This window comes from Hirundo rustica, chromosome 9, assembly GCF_015227805.2.
Source record: "Hirundo rustica isolate bHirRus1 chromosome 9, bHirRus1.pri.v3, whole genome shotgun sequence".
Lineage (NCBI taxonomy): Eukaryota > Metazoa > Chordata > Aves > Passeriformes > Hirundinidae > Hirundo > Hirundo rustica.
The window spans coordinates 21,878,379-21,900,687 of NC_053458.1; the positions used below are offsets into that span (position 1 = coordinate 21,878,379).

At 37.1% G+C, this 22,309-nt stretch overlaps 1 long non-coding RNA gene across 2 annotated transcripts in view; it reads right to left on the reverse strand.

The window, feature by feature from the left end:
- LOC120756726 (uncharacterized) overlaps positions 1-22,309 on the reverse strand; it is a 187,954-nt gene that overhangs the window by 66,249 nt on the left and 99,396 nt on the right. The window contains exon 3 of one of the 2 annotated variants that reach the window (XR_005702231.1): positions 6,823-6,861. The exons of the other annotated variant lie outside the window; for it this stretch is intronic. This is a non-coding gene — a long non-coding RNA (uncharacterized LOC120756726). Of the gene's footprint in view, positions 1-6,822; positions 6,862-22,309 lie in introns of those variants that run through there. 2 annotated transcript variants of the gene reach the window in all.

Sequence of the window (22,309 nt, forward strand, 5' to 3'; positions counted from 1 at the left end):
AGTGATCCCAAGCTTTGTGACAGAGCCCTCTTTAGAGCATTCCCATGGTAGAAGACAGACACATGTTCAGTGTTTATCATTTCAGGCTGCTTCAACCTTTGCTGCAAATTTTAGTAAATATTCAGCTACAAAAGCTTTTTTGGGGGATGGGACATACATACATACACTTAGCGTGACCAACAATGGAAACTTTTCTTTCTAATCTTAATAGAAACACCATCTGTATCACAAAATAAACCCGTAAAAGAGAACATACACATTTTCTTGTAGGTCCCATATTGTTTCTGTAGCTATATCACAACAATTCTCTCTGTATTTCTCTCATCACAACATATTATCATGCTGATCCTAGCTCTTGGAAAAAGGGAAATGCAGAACACATATGTGAAATAAAAGAAAACACATATGTTTTAGATTAAGCCAATCTCAAGATGTTAAGTTGCAGACCTGCTCCACAGAAGAGTGAAAAGCTTATTAGCACCATATGATAACTATTCAGTCCAGGACTAGACTGTAACTTGTTTTTCCTAATAAAGTGTCCTCATTTGGTTCCATCTCACTTCTGAGACACTGTCTCATCAACGTTTGTTCAGAGCTACAGTCACAGCACCAGTAAGAATTGCAGCTATTTTTCTGGCAGCCTGCAGCTCCCTCATTTTATCCAATGCCGAGTGAGATCATGGCTCTCCTTTGTTGAGAGCCAAGCAGTGAGCTACTTAGTTTCTTGACCTCAAAAATTTATTGGGCTACAGAAGAAGTTGTTTCTATAGAACCCTTTGGTTTGGATGTGGAAGATTTAAACATTTGACTCTTCCCTAGAAAAAAAATTGTTAATTTACTTTGTGGTGTCTATCTGCCCCTTCTCTACTACAGCTGAAGAACGAAACATATGAGATTTACATACCTATTCTTACCCTATGTCTATCTACCCACAGAAAATAAAAATATTAATGATTTTTATTGCAATTCTCATGACGGTTTTTTATATTTTTGGTACAGACTTTAAACTGGCTAGATCACCATATATTCCGTATAAGAACTTTGTACCACCACCTACTCAGCCCAGTTTTGAGTGGAATATAAGTAATAATTTTCATAAAATATTTGTAAAACCATACATACATATGTATCGCTTGAGAACATACGTTGAAGTAATTATTAGATGTCCCTATTCAGAATGATATAATTTGAAAGAAATATCATGAAGCAATTCTCTAGTATAATCAGGAGAGAAAAGGAAATAATAGCACCACATCAAGTCTAAGGTCTGGTTGAGTATGGCTAGCAAGAAACCAGGAATTGCCAGGTTTACAGCATTTTTTTGAGGCTCCATAATTTGTTGTGGTTGTACATCAAAAACAAATGGACCTTTCACAATCAATCAAAAATAAAAAGAAGATTAAGAGAAGCAGGTCTCTCATTCTCCAGATCAAAGTTCAGACCTTCACTTGTGCTACCACATGTCAGGTAATGAACCCAATTACCTGGGTCTTCTGTGCTCCTCTATTCCCCTTCTCCTTAATTCCAGCATAACTCACCAAAGGAAAGAACCTCCCCACGAGAAGTCTGGTGTTCAAATAACCAAGACTAGTGGTCAGGGTAAAGTTTAGTTAAAATACATCTCATACGGAATGGTTTAATTTGGAAAGTAGTTCTGAAGATCATCTGGTCCAACTTCCTGCTCAAAACTGCATTTTGCTATGCTTGGTTGAAAAACAGATGCCAATTCCATTTTTACAGACTTTTCCCATCCTGTGTTTGATAATTGTGTTCACCTCCTCACCACTGTAGTGATCAGAAATCACAGTTACATAACGAGTCAGGATGAAAGAGACCACTGGAGTTCCTCTGGTCCAAACTCCCTGCTTAAGCAGGAATACTCTGGTGACTAACAATAAGTAATCTCAAGCCAGCACCCATGTAATTCTGATTTTTATATCAAATACAGGATTCACTTTATTCCCTAAAACATGTCAGCTAAAAGGGAACCATCCATGGGTCTTAGACACAAAAGCACACCTATTAGCTAGTGCTTTACTAAGATCATGTCTAGGTTATGTGATTTCTACAAAAAATCAAACTTTTTGTGCCAATCACAAAAATCAATAGAAACTGCAAAGATATTATTTGTCCAGTAACACTATCACAAGTTTCCTCACCAAGTTTATTAGAATTATTAGTGTAAGCCAGCGCTTTTCAGTCACTCAACAACTCTCCAACTGCTCCATTGGGGGGTAGTGGGAGGAACAGCTTGTGCTGTGTTCAGAGGGGTCTGTGTACAGAGGAAACATCGGTGAAATTGGCTCCAGCTTTGTGTTCTTATCTTCTAGCTCAGATCTGGCCCAATGCTTGGTCAGTGTTCCACAAGTTTATTAATCCACAATATTTATATAGCATTAAAATATATTAAATTCTTCCAAATTTCACCACTTGTACTGGAAAAAGTCAGAATTTTAGCTATGTATTTTCAAATAGACATAAGTGTCAATAGAGAACAACCACAAAACAAATTTAACTGCAGAGAGTTTTTGAGCAGTTTGCAGACAATTCAAGGAAATTTTTTTCCTACCCATTCAGTGAAACTAAGGAATAATAAATACATGTTAAAAAAAGAGAGCACTTTCCAAAGAAGGCCCACTGAAGTGTTTATATTTAATATTGGAAGGTTTTCTGGTTTGGTTTGGTTTTGTTTAATGAGTAATTAACCAGTCCTTTATAGTGTCTATGAGATTTTAACTAATGTGTGTCAGCAGTTAAAAATGAAGAGTCTGTCTGACAGCCCAGATACCCAGGCTTTGAGATTTAATATGACCCACACAGAATTAAAAAAAAAAAAAAAAAAACAAAAAAAAAAAAAAAAACAACAACAACAACAACAAAAAAAAAAAAAAAAACCAAACAAACAAAAACTTCAACTACTAAAGTGTTGTCATTGTTGTTTTAAATGAAAATTTAATGGGATGGAATTCAAGACACCTAATTATCACTTTACTTAGCCAGATGGTTTATTTGAAATCCCAGCAGACAAGTATCTGAATTTTGCTTTAAGTTGGGCTCAACAAGTTAGCAAAGGCAAAAGTTGCAAGAGTATGCAACACTCTTTTGCTTGCTTTAACAACTAAAATTTTGCCTGCCGACCCCCTTAAGCAATGTTTCAAAGGGAATTTATAGAAAAAGTGGCAGCCAAAGGAATATGAGTGTTCCCCAACCCTTCAGATATCTGTGGTCACTTGATCTTGTTACTCCCCTGACACTAAATTTCCACCAGTTTTTCAAAGAAAAGGATTTGAAAGCAAACTTCCATGAAAACAGAGACTTTTCTCTAAACCAGAAAAGGAGTGATTTGAATGGTATGCACCATTTTTTTTCTCCCTGAAATGTTTTGGCAACAAATAGGATTCCTCATTGGATGACTTTATGGGCGGTGGGGAGGAGTCATGCATCAACAACCCCAGAGTAAGAGCTGGTGGTATGACTTGGCTGTGCTGTGCTGTTTCAGCAGTCGGCTCTCGAGCGGCTCCTTCAAATGGTCTCAGCACTTCCACAGGAGTTTCCATTAGTGTCTGCTCCAGACGTGAGAAGAATCCATCAGTTTCATTTTCAAAATGTCATACCATGTAATAACTGCCTTTGCTCAAACAGCTTCTCTTAATACAGAATGTTGAATTCTGTCTGGTAACTGCATCCTGAATAAGTTTGTCTTGGGGAACAAGTCATTATTCTTGGAAGTTTTTCAGAAGTTTTTGGCTTTCACAGGCTGCCTGAGCTATGGACAGATACCATCTGCTCATATAAGAATATCCATCTCTAGTGTGTCATCGTACTCGTGTATGAAGTATACAGACACAGAAGAACATCATCTCCCATCCCACCCCCACTGTAGATGGGACAAAAGTCTTTCTTTTGGGGCTTGAATTAGAAGAGTTAAAATGATAATGACACAGAATGTCATTGTCTTTAAAATATTATTTCTCAGATGACCCTTTGAGAACTGAATTAGCACCTCATGTACCCACCAAGGTGCAGACCTCGGCAGGACTCTCTTCTCCAAAGTTAAAATACTGGTTCAGAATGCAGGAACAGATTGGAAAACTAGGCAATCAAAGATATTTAACATACGAGTATAAATACAGTGGCCTCTGAAAGGTGGTGTTTCCAAGCAGAGAGCTACCACAATTTTTCTTTCCTTACTGGAGATGTGAGAAACAGAAATATTAAATGGCTTGTTCAGAATGACATTGGTATCTCTGGCAGAGAAGAGTCATGCCTCGCTTCCCATACTTCAGACCACATACCTTTTGGATATCTGCCCAAAGAAGTTAAACCCCTTGTTTTATGTATTGCTCTGATGTAGCAATTGGTGAAACTTGAAACAAAACACAACAACCAACCTCAAAAATTCAAATCTCAATAATTTTCAGTGAGACTAAAATTTTTTAGCAATGAAACACAAGAACTTTGAGGTGTTGCCCAAGAGGATCAGCACATGGAAATATTAACACAAGCAAAACATTAACTAGGATTTCCAGTAAAGACAGCAAAGTCGATTTGGTTCTTAGTATCAAATAGCAACATCTGCACTATGGTAGGTATATACTAGCCCCATTACTTTTCTCCTTTACATAAAAAACAGATTGTCAGTATGAGAGAGAGTGTTTCTGGGTCATGACATTAAAGTCAAGCTAATGCATACCAAATGCATCAACATCTATGTATTTTTATAGTTTTGAGGTTGTCTGCACTGTAGAAAAGTTGCTTTTTCCAAGATTATTCTTGCAGAGGCTAAATATCATAAAGAACTGCAGACTATTCAGTGTTGTACCTTATCCTGGGTGCTTCTCTTCAGCTGAGATACATATGCTTAGATTTGTCTAGTCATACCAAAGCTTTTTGGATGAGTATTGCCATTCAGGAGCCTTTTGCTTAACAATTGTACCATGCTCTCCCCCTTCCAAAGAACGATGCTAAAACAATATAATCTAAAACCCGCATGTGCCTCATTTCCTAGGACTGTAAGTAGAAATGACCAAAGTAATCTACAGTAGAAGTACAGATTATTTTGCAAACAAAATTACCTATAAATTCCTCTCTATTGCTGCCTTGAAATCCTGAATACCAAAGATGACCAAAATAATCCTGTCTGGCATCAGGTTTCCCTTTCTCAGTTAGGCTCCCCAACTCCTCACTGTAGCAGGGTTTGCCAGTTTGTGCCTCTCAATATGTGTGAACTATCACATCTCTACCTTCTTCTTCATCCTTTAGTATATGAAATTATGCAGACTGTTCCTAGATAAAATGTATACCTCTTAAATTAGAAATGTTTATCAGTCCAGGATGTCACAAGCAGCTCAAACCCAACTATTACAAATTAAGTTATGGGAATACATAGCATATAGAGAAACATGAGGTTTGCACTACAGAGGGAGCCTGAAAAAAAGCTTGAATATTTGAGACTGCTATAGGCTTGGAGGATAGCTAGTTTTTGGGGAATATTTTTGGAACAGGTTTTTGCTTCAGAATATGTCTAAAAACACGCCACCCCAAGTGCAGCTCACTTTTTCTGTCGCTGAGGAGAAGTTCCTATGTGCTTGAGAGACCCAGCTTTGGGTGTCTCTGAGAACAAAGGGACATGGGGTTTGGGTGGGGGACATGTAGCTTTGTATAGACAAATGTCACTCTAAGGTGTATGACTTCAAGACTTGACATCACACACGAACACACATTCACTACCCAAAACAAAATATACTAAATGTTGCTTCAAAATATACAGATTTAAAAAATCGCAAAAAAACGTGACCAACCTTGCCTTGGAAAGGACAAAAGCAGAGATGAAATATCTTGTCTATGGTGACGTAACAGGTCAGTAACAAAAGTGGAACTAAAAAATGTGCCATCAGTTCAGTGAATCATGTAGTACTCTTATAAACTATAATATTGCTTCCCTTAAATCTCACTTGAAAGAAAAATATTGGCTTAAAGCGCATGCTGGTCTGCTTTGTCTCCAAATACGTACTTCAAAGAAAAGTTGCAAATATTTATTCCAAGGGTGCTAGTGGGCAATGCTTTATTGGAGCGGAATAGCTACCAACAATATGTCATGAGAAGTAAGTGATGAAGTTACTCAATGGCAGAACACTGGACATTTTTATGGGAAAAATAATCTGTCTAGTTTTTGAGACAGTCTAAGGAAAGTGGGGGAAGAAAGACGAACACCGAGCTGTCAGCTCACAGCTCCTGCAGATAACTGAATGACCCCAAGTCAAGGAAATTTTGCCCAGCCCTTAATGCAAAATAGCTGAAAGAATAAAGAAATTGTATGACTGGGGAGTGGGTTGGGTGAGGGAATTAATTACACTCAGAAATGGTTTTAAATGTAATTTTTCAGAAGTTACACTAGCTGCTATTTTTTGGCAAGCAGGTTTGTTATAAACTATGGAGCCATACTCTGTTTCAAAAATCAAAATTCACTATTTTCTTTCATAGTTTGTGTTTTTCAGTGCAAATTCTGAAGGCCATCCTATATAAATTTGATTACACATTTGCAATTTATTGTTTCCCTACTGTTAAATCCATCTTTTCTGTGAAACTGCTGAGCCTCTGAGAGGGAGTTTTTAAAAGGCTGCAGCTAATCAGTCCTCTTTCTAGAAGGACTCTCTCAGCTAGAAATGAGGTATAAGATCTGTGGCTTTCAAGTTCTACTGTCTAAATTGTTCTTCCGCAACAGCTGGAGAAAATGCTTTCAAGAGTTTTGTGCTTCTTCCTGTGTGGTGATGCAGCTTTCCTCTAACGACTATTTCCCATCAATACCCACAGACACCTACCTTCTTAACCACTGCTTTAACGGTCTCTCACCACTTCCACCTTTCCGGAAAAAGAAAAAAAAAAAAAAGAAAAAAAAAAAAAGAAAAAAAGAAAGGAGAAAAAATGAGAGAGAGAAAAAACCTCATCTGGGAGAAGGTTTACAAATACGCACACACCAGGCTGCTGAAGGTGATAAGATCTCAAAGAACTTAAAATTAGGTGTACCATTCTTGTCTAGAGGAAAAAAAACTCAACCAACCAACCAACCAAAAAACGGTCCTGGGCATGTGGAGGCAGCAGATGTGAGCAAAATGTTCAGTATATATCATTTCCCATGCTAAGATTACAGTGATCTTTACTGAAAACTTCACAGCAAGGAAGAAATAAGGGCTCTTTTTCCATGCAGTATAAGATGAATAGTTAATACAGCTCTATACAGTCCATTTTTCTGAATAATCCCATGTTCATTGAATTACAAGAAGTTAAAAAAGAATTTCTCAAAACCTGAAAAACACATGAAAGATCTGTTTTTATCAAGAGCCACTATCTGCTGAATTTTCTGGGAAATGTAATGTTTGCTATATTTTCCAGAGGACTCTGGCGATACACTGAACTGACAACTTAAACTCACACTGCATTAACAACAACATATTTTAACCTTATTAGGCTAATCATTCACCTACATGATTATTCAAAATTCAAGTAAAATATTTAACTAACTGGCGTTTCTTTAGATAGTAACCGAGAGTATCAGAACAGCCCAGAAATCAGTGTGTATTAATAGTAACATATACTCTAAATTATCATAAATAATAATCGCTCTCATCTGGTTTAGTTTTTTGTTAGAAAGAAAATAACAAGGACAGCTGCAGCAGAAGAACCTGTACACAACACAGTCTGGTACCTGGCCATATAGACCATTATTCCATGGAATATTCCCAAACTTCGTTTGGGGTAAAAGATGATTGCATGATTCAAAAATTCTGAACTGCCACCTGTTTTCAGACCTGTCTCTAACAAAAATACAAACCAGTTTCCACATAGAATGCTGAGGGTTGCCACCCCCACCCCTGAAAAAAGAGAAGTGCTTTTATTTAAATCAAATCATGAAGACAGTGATGACGATGTCACAGAAATGCATTTATAAAATCAGTTAATCAATAGGTAATTCTGAAAAAAGAAAATCATATAAAGTCATCGCTGATATCCTCTGACCTCATAAAGCACAAGTTAACATCAATGAGAGAATGGTAAGTAGACAGCCTGCAAAGGCTGAAGTTGAAAAGTGCCACAGAAGTATTTACTGAGTGTAAGGACGCTGCCTGCAAAGGCAAAACAAACATGAAAAAGACCTATTTTAAAACTTTTTGTTTTCCCCGCTGAAAATAGAAGGCTGTTCACAACCACAGGATTCCACTCATTCAAATTAATCATAGAGTGGAGTGGATTAAATTTAGATTAAAAAGAAAATAATTTTTACCAGAAAGGTTAGCTCTGAGGTATTCACGAGCAAAACAGCAAAATGAATGCTGAGGGTTTACAGAGAATCACCCAGGAACCTCCATCCAAAGAGCCCAGTGCTCCAGCACTAAACCCATGCCCCAGCTATGGTTTGTGTGGCAGCCAGGAGCGATCTCAAGGTTGGTCTCTGTGGCTCTGACAGACTCAGATGGGGAAAAGAGCACTCTGATCAGTTTGTTTTTATTAGCAATCCTTCATTATGGAATTGCTGTGCCACTGCACAAACACAACAGTCAGCATCACCACTCCCTCCAACAAAAACCACTAGAAATGCATTAATAATAAGATTGATAACACTGTTATTATGTGGCTAATATTACTAAGTGTGCTAATTCACATGTGGGCCTTTATGTAAAATATATTCAAACTTTTGAAGCAATATGCCTTAACCTGAGAATGAGAAGCTGCAAATTCAATTTGTGTGGCTAGAACATGGATTCAAATGCATTAACTCCATTTTTTGTTAGAGATTCTCTATAACAGCAATATAGGAAAAATAAAAAGTGGAATTTGTAAAGAAATAGGACAATATCAAAAGTTAGGTGAACAGTTAAAAGCTAAGTGGAAATTTGCAGTTGATTCCAATATTAGAAAGCTTTTTATGGAGTTAGAATAAGAACCATTTGGGTTTACTTGACTGCTACAGCAGTTCAGAAAGTTGTCTTGCATGCTGATTTGGGAGAGTTAGTAAGAGACAAAAGACTGAAGGACTTAGTGTAGGAGGGAAAAAGGAACAGTATCCAGAACCATCCACAAAAAGATGCAACAAAGACAATACGCAAGTAGGTGACTATTTTAATTTCCTCTACTTATTTAGGAGAGTATCACAAAGGAAAATTCTGAAATTGCAGGTTTTTATTTTTTCACTAAATTTTTTTATCAGCTAAAAATCAGAAGAGAATTATCAGCAATGTTTTTATAGAGCTTAGTGGAAATAGCTTTATTTCTACTTCCAGTGCATAATTAAAGGTTTTTTAGTTTGATATCAAGGCTGTTCAGATCCTTAATGTTTGTGTTCGAACATCAGACAAGTTCATCCTATGGTTTATATTTTCTTTTCACTTTTCTAATTCATAAAACATCTCTCTTTTTTTTTTTATGCAGGAAATTCAAATGAGATAAACATTCAAATGTAGAACATGTACAAAATTTTTCTATTGCAAAAAGCTGATTTTCTGTGTTTCCCATTCTCAAAAAAGCAGTTACTTAATTTTTGCCAGTTTTATACTTCTACGTCAACTAAAGCTATGGATATGACCTAAATTCGGTTCAAAATTTTATTTTAGACACTAAAAACCTATTTAAACATTTTGGTTTAAATGCACATTTTTAATTTAATGAGTACGTTCACCAATTATAAAAGAATTAAAGACTATTTTTATTGTAAAAAAATCTTAAAATTACCACATCTTAATTAAACTCTCCATGCAAATAGCCTTGTAAAGAAACAGCCATCCTTTACATTTTGTTTCATTTTTTAAAAAATGACCATGCAAACCACTAAAATTAGAAATAGCTCATTGTTGGTAACGAAACAAGTATCAGATTCCAACATACTGGTTCCAAATCAGAAGTAAATGTATGCCCTCATCAGACCGTAAGCATTTGATTGTTTATTTTTATTTATCCCTACGAGCTTGTTTGGAAGTTTCACATCCATAGATATGAATATCTGTCAGTGTGAACACAAACTCCAGCTTGTCAGCTATGACACTTTGATTCTCTGCCTTCACGAGAAAAGGAGCACTGAAACCCACGTCCCTGTCCTGTCCCAGCTCACCAGTGACACGCCACAACGTGCTGTGTGTCACAGCTTTCATCCTGTTCTTCCACACTTCGTGCAAACCCATTCTGCAGCATTAAGGCAGAGTTTAGATTTTGTAACCAATATTAGCACAAAAGCATTAAGCTTATAAACAAAACGTTTCTCATTTCTGTGCCAGCAAGTGCAGTGGGATGAGGAGCTTTCACTGACACTCCTTTCAGGCCTCACTCACTTCTCCCATGCACTGAGGTGTTCAAAATTTATCCCTGCCTTCACAGGTTAACAATGGCATCAGCTAATAATATGCCAAACCAATGGAGTCTTATTTCATTCACTTCAGGGCAGCCTAAAGTTTGGACTTGTGGGTTTTTTGGTCTTGGGCTGGGAAAGCAGGATGAAGACAGAATTTTACTATTCACACGCTTTTGTTTGTATAGGTGACAGAGCATTAGCAGAGACAGAGATACACGTTTTTTGAATGTAAAAAATTAACATACATAATCCAAGGAGACAATGCAGCAACCTGAATCCATTCACACACAACTGAGTAAAAATAATCTGTCCATATTGCAGCTAGTCTATAGCTAGCCACCATCTGTATCTGAGCTTTATATAGATGGATGATACACTGACTCCTGCAGCACTGCTCCAAAATCTTGCAGCAGAGAGAAAACTTTAGTTTGTCTTTCAGCTACCCCACCAAGACAGCCTTCAGCCAGTTCCACACCTCCAACACCGCTAGAAGATGCCTGACAACATCACTGCAGTTTTAGGGTGATTTATCCCAATGGCATTGAAAGAAACATCCACAAACAAGGTGTGCAGCTGCCCAAGGTAGAGGTGCTGCTGTGTCTCACAAGCCTAGGATATAAATGGGACAAATTCCAAAATAACTTGCTGCTAAGCTTCCTTTGAATGCATACTTTGCAGTGGTCAAATTCAACCCTCGGTCATTCACGTGGGCAGCGGCCACTTTCAGCCCTCACTGTGTGAATCAAGTCAGGGCTGAAGTGTCTCGTGTTTCTGCCTGCCACCACAAGAACTGAAATCCAGAGGCACAAAATTCCTAGCAAGGAGGGTCACAACAGTTTCTGCTATTCTACTGTATATTTAATGTTAAATTTTCTACCTCACTTAATTTATTCATCTTTGATGAGAAAAGGGGTCACTGGTAACATTTCACTAATTCGCACTGGTTGCCAGGTTGGCATACACAGCTGAAAAAATAGGGAGTTGCTTTTTTACCTTCATTTTTCTTTCTTTCCTTTCCACCCCTTTTAAATATAAACTAAAAAATATTACCTTTGTAAGACACAAGCAATCCCTTTCCTGCACAGTCTAGAGTTGTAGGCCTTCCATCAGTCTTTTTCACCACGCTTTTAAAGCCACTTCAGCATTAGGGAGCTCCATAACTGCACAGAAACTGGCTGGCTGCCAACCAGCTGCAAAACAAACGCCCCTTGTATTGACATTAGAGATTCCTTGATCATATTCAATAAAGAACCTTTGATGTTAGCACTATTGGCTAATATCATCTTACAGAGTCTTGAGGGAGAGTTTATCAAATCTGTAAGAAAGATCATGAAGCAAAAAATGACCCTCTAGTATAGGAAATACAACAAGGTTTGTGTTTTGTGAGGTAAAAAAATAGTATTTATAGGTGGGAAAAGGTCAAAATACACACAGCATCTGTGATTCACCGATTTTTTTGTGTAACATTTGGTGAACCACAGATCTCACCTTGTCTGGCAAAACCAAAGTTGTGCTCTCTTCTTATCCAGCCTCAACAGAGAAGTCCTCCATGGGACACTAAGCAAACCAGCCGTGCATGGGTACCTTTCTGTCAGTCCATATCCTCCCGACTGCCATCCCATATCCTCCTGACCTTCCTTTGCTCTAGCCAGGCAGCTGCCTCCTTCCTCGCCTTCCTGGCAGGCTTTCTGCTTTCAGAACTGTCTGTCACCCTGCCCACAGTGTGGCACTTCAACACTTGGCAGGTTCAAAGAAAAACTTCTTGTGCTCTAGTACTATGGGCTGTTTGGTTTAGTGAGACCTCTTGAAGTACATGAAGCCATAAAAACAGAGACTGACAGGCTGCCTGAGAGGTTCTGAAACAAAAGGGACACTGGCTCAGGAAAAAAAAAAAAAAGTGATGCAGTACACAGTGCCTTGTTACAGAGTGCTCCAAAGGAAAGACTCCTGGAAGGGTAGAAATCTTTCCACATCCTTTACTGAAATATGGAAGGTGTACTAGGTTTTGGTGGTGGTGGGTTTGGCTTTTTTTCCTCCCTTGCTTCATCTTTTTCTTTCACCTTTAATTTTCTGTTCCACTGTGGGAAATACCATAGAAAACCCTGCTTCTTGTCCTCTTTTTCAGCAATTGCAAAATTTCACCTTTCCCAGCCCTCTAGACATGGAACAGCATCTGGCTAAATGTTCTGATCTGGAGATTCCTTCCAACACTAAGCTGGAGAAAACAACTTCCCTAACGTACCAGGACATCTCCTTTCATCATCCATGTCCTGGGTGTGACAGGTCTGTTCATAAGCAGGTTAAGTGACCCTGCTGGAGGGCTGGTGTCAGTGTGTGGTGGTCTCAGGCTTGCCTCCAGCACTGGTTATCAACAAATGCTAGTGAAATGCACAAGTACCAAGCAGTCACGCTTTTCTATTATACTCTTCTAGCTTGCAACAACCAGAGGTTCATTAGCTCACAGATTTCTAAAAATTTCTCTCCCCTGATTTTTTAATAATAGGGGAAAAAGGCAGAGAAAGGCTATCACATATCACTTACATGAGAAACTAAGATACTCTGTTTCATTTTTGTGTAAACACACAGGCACAGATGGAGATGATGATGATCATAATCTTTTGAATGCTGGATTATGCTTACATGTTTGCCTGGCTTACTCAGCAAGGCACATTCTATGTCGTTAGACGTAGCCCATATGAAATAGTTGACATAATTCTATTTCTTGGGTGAGCTCCTCCCTCTTTTTCCTGTTTTGTCTGCCCAGCTGAAGGACTGCTGCCTCTTCACTCCCACCACCGGTCCACGTTCAGGGATATTTTCAGTTTAGCTCAGCACCTCGTGCACTCTCAGCTCTGCTGCACCTCCCGCTCTGGGAACACAGAACTCCCCACTCCCCACACAACACTCCCCACTCGTCAACACCAGTGGGAAAAACCCTCAGCTCTGCAGGCCCTGAAAAATGACTCACTCTATCTTATGTCAAGGACAGAAACACTAGAAATGTGCTTTCAATAATAAAAATATTTTCTTATTAATCTGCACGTTGGAGGGAACACCTGTAGATTTATTTACCATTTTGCTGTGTGAGATATTCAGCCTAATTGATTTCATGCCCTGTGGCAGATATTTAAAACTAATTAACAAATGTATGAACTTCCTTCAGACATGAACTGTTCAGGTTACCACATTGCATTGAACCAATATCCAAACACCAGCTCACAATATAATCGTAGCAGGGAGGAACTTCCCAGTTCCACAGCATCCAAAAGCAGTAACATTTTTCCTCCAGGTGTTCCTTTTCCTTCCTCATTGTGCTCCTTTTCCAGCTACTTTCTTCAGGTGAACACGTTTTTGAAAGCTGTTTTACATTCACTTCAATATGCTTTTCTGAAAATGTTATTGTTTCTTTGAAATAGAAAACTGAATAGTAGAACAAACTATGACCATACTTTGAAAAAAACTCCATGAATGTGTAAAATTCCTAATTTGTGAATGAACTGATTAGTTACTCAACTCCCCAAAGTTAAAAGTGTAAGATCACCCAAATGTTTTATACCATGGCTGTGACTCAGTTGCCTTTTAACAGTGCGTGTTCATTAAATTATTAAAAAATATCTGTTCTAATTTAAATCCATTTGTGTGTGTATCTAGATAAAAACCAAAAAATAACCGCCTGACATATAAAAACAATTTTCTTTAGTAAAGGAGGAAAGGTGACATTAAGAATAGCCAGAAAATTATATAGATGAAAAGAATTCAGACAGACAAGACATTGCTGTCCAACAGCTCTAATTCGCCCCAAATAAACATTATATTTTAGTAAGCAATTTTCCAAGCATTAGAAAACACTTTCAGAATGGAGAATAACTTATAGAAGAAAGGGGAGAGGGTGGCAGTTAAGTTGTAGTAGAAAAAAAGATATGGAACATGAATCCCTGAAAGTGTCATTTTCAATGTGTTTAAGAAGGGTTGTAGAGAAAGAGAAAGGGAAAAATTTGATACAACAGTGTCAAATTTCCTGGAACTGCTATAATTATTAATGACTTTAACTGTAAAAAAAAAAAATCACATATACAAAATGATGTCTCAAACTGTTGGTCCATGTCCTAAATTACATCGAGGGTGATTGTATTGTGTAGCTTAAAGAAGATGAATTACTAATTCTAATTGTCAAAGGTGATTTGAGATCCAAAGAGTTGAAATGTCTAGAGAAGCCAAAGAATAGTTCTTGCAAAGATAGACAGTTTCCAGACCAGGCAGTGAGAGAAGAGAGCTTTTTACAGAGCTGAAGTCCTGAGACTTCTGAACAACTTTGTAGATTTGGGCTGTGATAAAATAGAGCAAGCAGTGTGTTCTCAACATCTGATGAATAAAATTAGATCTTCTAAAATACTTTAAAGGTTTCCTGCATTTTTGCCCATTTTCAAACCTGATTTTTAATGTATACTAATATTTTCATAATTCTGTCTTTACATACATTAACTCCACTGCTGCTAAGACAGGGGAAAAAAAAAAAAGTTTCTCCTCACATTAGATATTACTTGGATAAAGCATTAGGAATAGAAAATTCAAGAAAAGGTTAACAAAATGAGGTAACCACATTTTAAGCATTACTATTTCAGGCAATCCACAGGTGTCTCTAACTTTCATGAGACCTGCCTTCATTACAGGTATTTCATATTGAGAAGAAGATGCCTACTTTCATTTTTCTCTTCAGATCTGTACATCTTTTTTTCTTTCATTTTCTTTCAATAACCCTATAAAATCAAAAAGATCACTAGTGATTTGCACATTTCTCATATCCAATGAACATTAAGATGAAAAAATGCAGCATTTTTTAGAAAACTGGATGCATAAGAGAAAGTTTAAAAACTGGAAATGTTTAGAGTTTGGACATTTAGTTCTTCACACTCTCGAGAACCTGTGAATTTCCTTTTTATAGCTGCAAGTTAATATGACAGTCAATTTTATGTCCACAAACGATGCTAAAGTGTTAAACACTAGATAATATTATTAATGGAATTTTAAAAGATAGCACCGTTCTGTTCATTAACACAACACTAAAGGTGAGTATTTTTCCTTCTTCAGTGTGAGATGACGTTTTGATTTCACATAATAAAAAACTGAAGCCAAACAACCTGGGTTTTCTTTTCCAACCTACCCTATGTTTTTCTAAAATAACAAATTTAACCATCAAAGATGTGCATGGCATAAAAGAGGCAGTCAACTGGTAGTTTACTTTGCTTTTTATAGCCACATTACTCTCTATTTTCACTGAAAAAGGCCACACATGCTATTTTAAAGTCTGATGACTCCAGCCTTTTTAGTGCAAAGCCTCAGCCCCTCCCCGCCTCCTCCTCAAATCCTCAGACTGTCCGGTGACTTGAAAATGTATTGCTTTTTCTGAGCAAGCATCTCCCTCCTAAACCAATATACCAGGGTGAAGGCAGCTTGTCATTTCCTGTCACAGGATACCCTTCTAAATTACCCTTTTCTTTTTAAGAGTTCAGCAAATCATGTTTCAAGGAATGACCATTTTTATTTCCTTTCTGATTTAACATGTTAAAAATAAACACCAGCCATAATGCTCATGAAGTCCAGAACCAGATGAGAGAATTGCCGATCTAAAATAAACATCAGATTATTTATTCTCATCTAAAACAAGTTATATTTGAAGTCAAAAAAGAAAACAATCTTTAGGTGGGATATTTTTAAAGAGATTTACAAAAGTAGAAAAGGGATCTGAAGAAATTACAGCAAATTCTTTCCCCTACTTTTAAGATTTTTTGTTGGAGCATGCATTCTTGATTGATAGAAAACAAATGTCCACAAAAAAGCTTAATACGCCTCAGATTTAAGCTGCAATAATCTGAAAGGTGTTGAAATTAAAACCAGTTAAAGTTATAGGCTTTCACACCACGTTTTACCTTGGAGTTCATATTTTAGACGAGGAATTACCACACATACTATACTGTTAGCACAGTTCTCAGAGCAAGAGTTACAGCCACAAATTCCACACAATGATGTCAAGAATAAAACTCTGAAAAATGGGAGTCTTACTTGAGTGGCCTAACCAAAACCTTTAAATAAATAATAGCCGTAGATCAAATGATAATAGAATATCTTATTTGATTTGCAAACTAACCTTTATTGAAACTTCATTTTGATTATGAATAGTTTCAAGCTATAAATGTCTGGTTTTAAGCCTGGGATGGGGCTGGCCCACGCCATGGGGTCGGTGTGGAAACACCTGATTTAGGACACACAGAATGTTTTGGGTTGGAGGAGAACCTAAATACCATCTAATTTCAACCCCTCTGCCATGGGCAGGGACACCTTCCGCTAGCCCAGACTGCAGACAGAAAAGACATTTTATACAACCCTAAAAACCTTGGCACGGCAAATTGAGGGCTCCAGTGCAACTTCCCTATCTCTGTAACTCCACTCATGCCAACACGTGCTTAACTGCTTATATGTGACCAATTTTGTTTCACTCATTTCCATACACTGTTAATTTTATGTCTGTTGAGATAATTTTAGAAATATCTAAGGTTTAAATCAAAGAAAGTCATTAGTAATCATCCACCCAAAATTACAGCTTTTAAATGTTTGTTCTGAGGTTAAAATAAAAACACAGGGTATTCAAACTTCTCCCATTTCTTATATGTAACCAATACTGAAAAAAGAAAATTAAAAAGTCCTTTTTTTGTCTACTAGAATTCCTTAATTTCTTAACTTCATTACTTTACATCTGTTTTATAGCAACATTTCACTACATTTGAGACTAAACGTGGTGGGACTAAACCAGTAGTCATTCCTCTACTTTAAATAATATGGCAAAATATTGACTCTTCGTATCTTCTTCTGTACTCTTTATTTTCATTTTGGAAAAGATGGACAATAAAGGTTAAAAACCCCTCTACAACCTACTTCAGCTTAACAGCATCAACGTGAAAAGCAAAATGACACATGCCAAAAAAACCCCAGCATACATTTAAACCAGTGATGTTCTGTACAGTCCCTAATGTACCTCATTAGTTCAATCAACTTTTACTGTTGAGTTGCATTAGTGTTTTGGTCCATTCCTCTGGTCTCTAATCAGATGTCCCATCATAAGAATGGATTTTTTTTTTTTTCCCTTACATATGTTGAAGATTGTTGAACATTAATCTGAGTGTAGAAGATCCCCAGTTTTAGAGAAGCACACAGTTTTTGAAAAGTAAGCAAAAGCCTGGCTTTGCCACATGTTGATTAAGGTTAAGAAAACCAGCAAATGTCCTAAAATTAGACCACGACTTCCACAGTATTTTCCACCTTTACTGGGTTTTTCTAGGTCTCACACATGACAGATCTTCATTATGTTAGCTATTCCTTCATTATTAATGAACACTCTGATTTCATTCCTTCTTGTGTAAAGAGCCTGAGGAAGTTGCAGTCTGCTTTTCTTCTCTGGGGTACCCCAGGTCGTTATTAGCACACTGGAGGGAGTTACTGCAGTGCCCTGTGTGCTTACTGCTGTTTATGTTTGGTAGTATTGAGATTTCAGTCAAAGCATTACTGCTGCAATAGTGAACTCAGCATAGGGAAACTTGATCATTGGTGTTTCTTTTCCTTACAAAGTGAAAGAAAAGCTTTAGGGTAAAATATAGCTTTTCCATTAAGCTCCTTTCTCAGCTATACAGAATGCTATAAAAGCAGCGGTGCTTTTACTTATTTGGTGGTTGTTAATTTACAATCAGATCAAAAGGTATGATTAGGTGTTTTAACTTTCTCTTTCCCTACTGCTCTATTTTAACTAATTCTACCAAAAGAAAGTCAACTTTAGTTTCTTTAAATAAAGCTAATAACTTACTAATAAAAAAAAAAAATTAAAAAAGAAAAGAGTTATATAGTTTTCAATTTGCATCCAAAGTACAAGGAGGTCAGTAAAAATACCCTCATTAAGTTTAAACAGGCTCTGACTCAGACATTTGTATGGTAATAATGGGACAATCAAGAAATATGGATGTCTTTCACAAGGCCAGAGCATTTTACATTAGATTTTGCCATTTATCATGTTAACATATGGATATCAATGACTTGGAATACAAACAAGAGGCATTACAGTATTTTACTGAAGGCACTAATAGATATTGAAGTTTTTAATTTATTTGATGAGGGGCCTCCACTTTAAAAAGTCAAGAACCTAAACAGATGAGCATCTCATTGTAATGTACATGGGTGAGTATGGACCTTAACTCAGAATAATCACAAGCAGAAACATTCAGAGATACTTTGCATTTCACCTCTATCTTTACCCACAGAAATCTCAACTGTTTTGCTGGTTGTTTCTGCCCTTCCCTGTCCTTGCCCTTCCGTGTCCTTACATGTAGCTTTTCCTCTACATCACTCAAACATTAATTCCAATAGGAGTTAATAAGTGAAAAGTCCTAACTTCGGGGTTTTTTGAAAATTAATATCAAAGAAAAACAATTTGGATTATAGTCACTTTTTAAATACCAGAAGATTTAAATTTGATTCTGAATTTGTATTAGCTTTAATTTTTAATTTCAAGTGAGAATTTTATAAGAATGTTTTTCAGCCAAGTAAAAAAATTCACAAGGCCCTTAATTTTAGATACTGAAAAATGCCTTTGACTTTAATGAGATCACACATACAATTAAGACAATTAATGTGCATTGCACATCCCAGACAGTTCATGACAAAGCTTCACCCTGGTACTGTGTCCATGGTGAGCCACTTCCCCACACTGGCATGCCAGGTTATTGTTGCTTACTTTTCCTTGCTCAGGCACGCAAGTACATAATCGGCATTTTTGAACCAGCACAATCCTTTGTCATAAACATGTAACATTTGCTGGACTTATTTTAAAGCCAAAGATGCTGTCAAAGCAACATTAGAGGATTCCTTCTAGTGTGGCTATAATGATTTCTGAAATTACAGCCTGTGCATCAATGGGTATCTCTGGCATAAGGAAACTTCAGGTTGAGTGAGCAGGGGCTTGTACTGCAACAACCAGCTGTGTTTGCCATGGGCTGATTCACCTGCTGCCAGCCACACACCAAGAGAAATCACTAACACAGCAGCCAGACTTCCAAATCCATAGTGCTCCTCTGTAAACCCCTCTTGCACTGTCAGCAGCATGCAGAAGAAATAAATAAAAAGCTTACCCTGCTTCATGCTAGTCAGATGAAAAAATTATGTAAAGGCTTGGTAGGCCAGAATCAAAGGGGTTTAGGCTTTGGGATGTTACCTACAACTTGCAAAGTGAACTTTTTATTTTGATCAGGGTTTTAAATTATTGTTAAGGAAAAAACAATCTGCCAGTGAGTTCCTCCTTGAAGAGGTCCCATAGACCACATAAACACTTGCTCAAAACCTTTACTCACTGTTATCCCTATTTCCCTTCCCTGTCATGTTAATTTTGTAGCTCTCCTCCATTTTTCAGACCTCCCACTTTTCCTCTTTTATGGCTATAAACACTCAAAGTCCTAACATTTTCTTCCTAGTCATCAGCCTTTTCTCCTGAGAGGTTTCTTGTTACCTCTGAGGTTTGCTGTGCACGGACAGCTTCCACGCTGGCCTCCCCACACCAGTGCCAGTCAACTATGCTAAATCCAGACATTCCAGATGCCACAGATACTTGTCCATGACATTATCTCCCTTCAGCCCATCTGCTGAAATCAAATTTGCTGGATCGGGGACTAAACAAATGCTTCCCCTTCCCTGGCCTCTGGTAGCATTAAGCCAGCTTAGGGTCAGTAATAACTTTGAACTCGGGACTTTTGGTTTTGCATGAAGATACCCAACTCAATAAATTAAATTTAAATGAACAATTGAGTTCTCCTGTCATATTAAACACTGTTACAGTATTGAAAAATATTTAGAGAAAGTAATCTTTGTGCTATTTTAGGACCTGAAAGACCTAATGTTCAAGCCCTAGAATGGAATCAGAACTTGTTAACAAATAAATAATAGCAGTATTTATCAATGCAGTTATCTTTGTAGTCCTCAATAACCACACAGCTATTTTGTATACACATGTAGTGCATACCATCTGCTGATGTTTATTTTAATTCACCAGGAAAGGCCTGTGTTTAAGTTGGAATTTAAGTGACAGAATCAGAACAAAAGAAAAAGGGCAGCAGAATAAACTGAATAAATTCCAAGTCTGACTTGTAAAGGCAGACAATATAAAAGCTATAATCTTAGTTTAATCCTCACACTTTTTAAACATAGTAATTACTAGACATCTGCTGGTAACACAGCCTTGCTATTGGATAACCTTAATTACCCTGTAATATTTCCTGACACTCCCCAAAATATGCCCTATGGATAATAATTCATTCACGGTTCAGCCCCATTATTAGCTACTAATTCAAACAATCAAGACAAAGACAACGAACAGATGACCTTGAACAATTACCCACTCACTGAACAGAATTTATTTCATGCTTTTCAAAGACTTTACTGCTTTCCTGGCTTCATGAGCAGCACCCAAAAATTAACAAAACTCAGACAAGAAAAGAGCTGCAGAATAATTTGCTGGGGTACCCCAGCTCCCTTCAACATCATTTGCTTGCATTAACAACATAATGGCTTTTGCAATACTGTTCATTTTCTAAGATTAAATAGGGACCCAGACAGACTGGGTGTAAAACCCTGTACAATTGTTTTAATAGACTGGGTTTGTAAGCTGTTCAATTATCTGCAATAAATGTATTGGGAGAACTGGAATGAAACAAAATAAATACATATAGGTATAAAGAATGGAATTCAGGCAACTGTTGCAGAAGCAGAGAAGTGTCAGTGACTTCAGTACTGAAGTAGATTGCTGCGAATGTCTGAGGTTTTTCTTTGGGCTGCCCAGGAAATATTTCAAGTCACAAATCACAGTTTCTCCTTGTTTGAGCTGCCATAACCTGGCACTCTTATTTCTGATTGCACAGGTAAAATCTAGTGCAAAAGATGGACCATTATTTCCAAATAAACCTAACCTGTACCATTTTGGGTGATTCTTTTATGTTGTTCAATTAGAAAAATTATTGTTGCAATGAACATGAAAGGGGCTATGGCTTTTTAAATAATTATTATCATAATCAAAGTTTAGACATTTTGTTTTCAGATTAAGGTAAGGAGAAGGTACACCAAGGAGTGTAAAAAGCTATTGCTCTTTTCTCTGTAACTCAGGTCATTCCCTCTTGAGAGTCTAGGTGGTCCTTTGCAACCCATCTGAAAGCCAAAGCATTCAGGTTGAGGTGGAAATGGGACTAGAATTACCGAACTGCTAGGAAAATAAGCTTGAAGGAAAAGATAGGAAAAAAAAATTCATTCAAATTCAAAGTCAAAATTAAATATCTCTTTTCTGAGATGGTTCTGAGAATGACATTATCAATGTAGGAATATAGTTAAATTCCTTAAATACCTGTGGAAGTGAATGGCAGAAATAGTATGTAGTGAATAAAATCGAAACACAGAGATAGTACAATATTTCCCCCTGTCAAAATCAGAACTATAATAAAAAATTAACTTCTAAATACAATCTATGCCCTAATCACATTGGCTTTAAAGATAAGATTTTTTTTTATGTAAAGTGCATAAGAATGAACAACCTTGTAAATTTAGAGCAGGATGTTTAGCCCTAAGTCCAAAAAAATAATCAAAAAGCCAGAGATAAAAGGACAACTTTAGTTTTCCTTGACCTTAAAAGGTATGCAGTCTGCAAATATAAAGCACTTCATGAAAGATGGAGAGGGAAAAGGAGTTTTTTCCTCCAATGGCAAGCATGTGATAAAAAAAAAAAATATTTGTGTCAACACAACTTTACAGACTTCTTGAGGTTTCTTGTTGAAGCTATGTCCTCTGAATGTGCTTTGCTTATCAATAATACCTAATAAAACTTCTGAGATTTTAAAGTCCACATTCCAGAAATGAGGTACACATGATGAAATTTCTTACTGTGAGTGGATT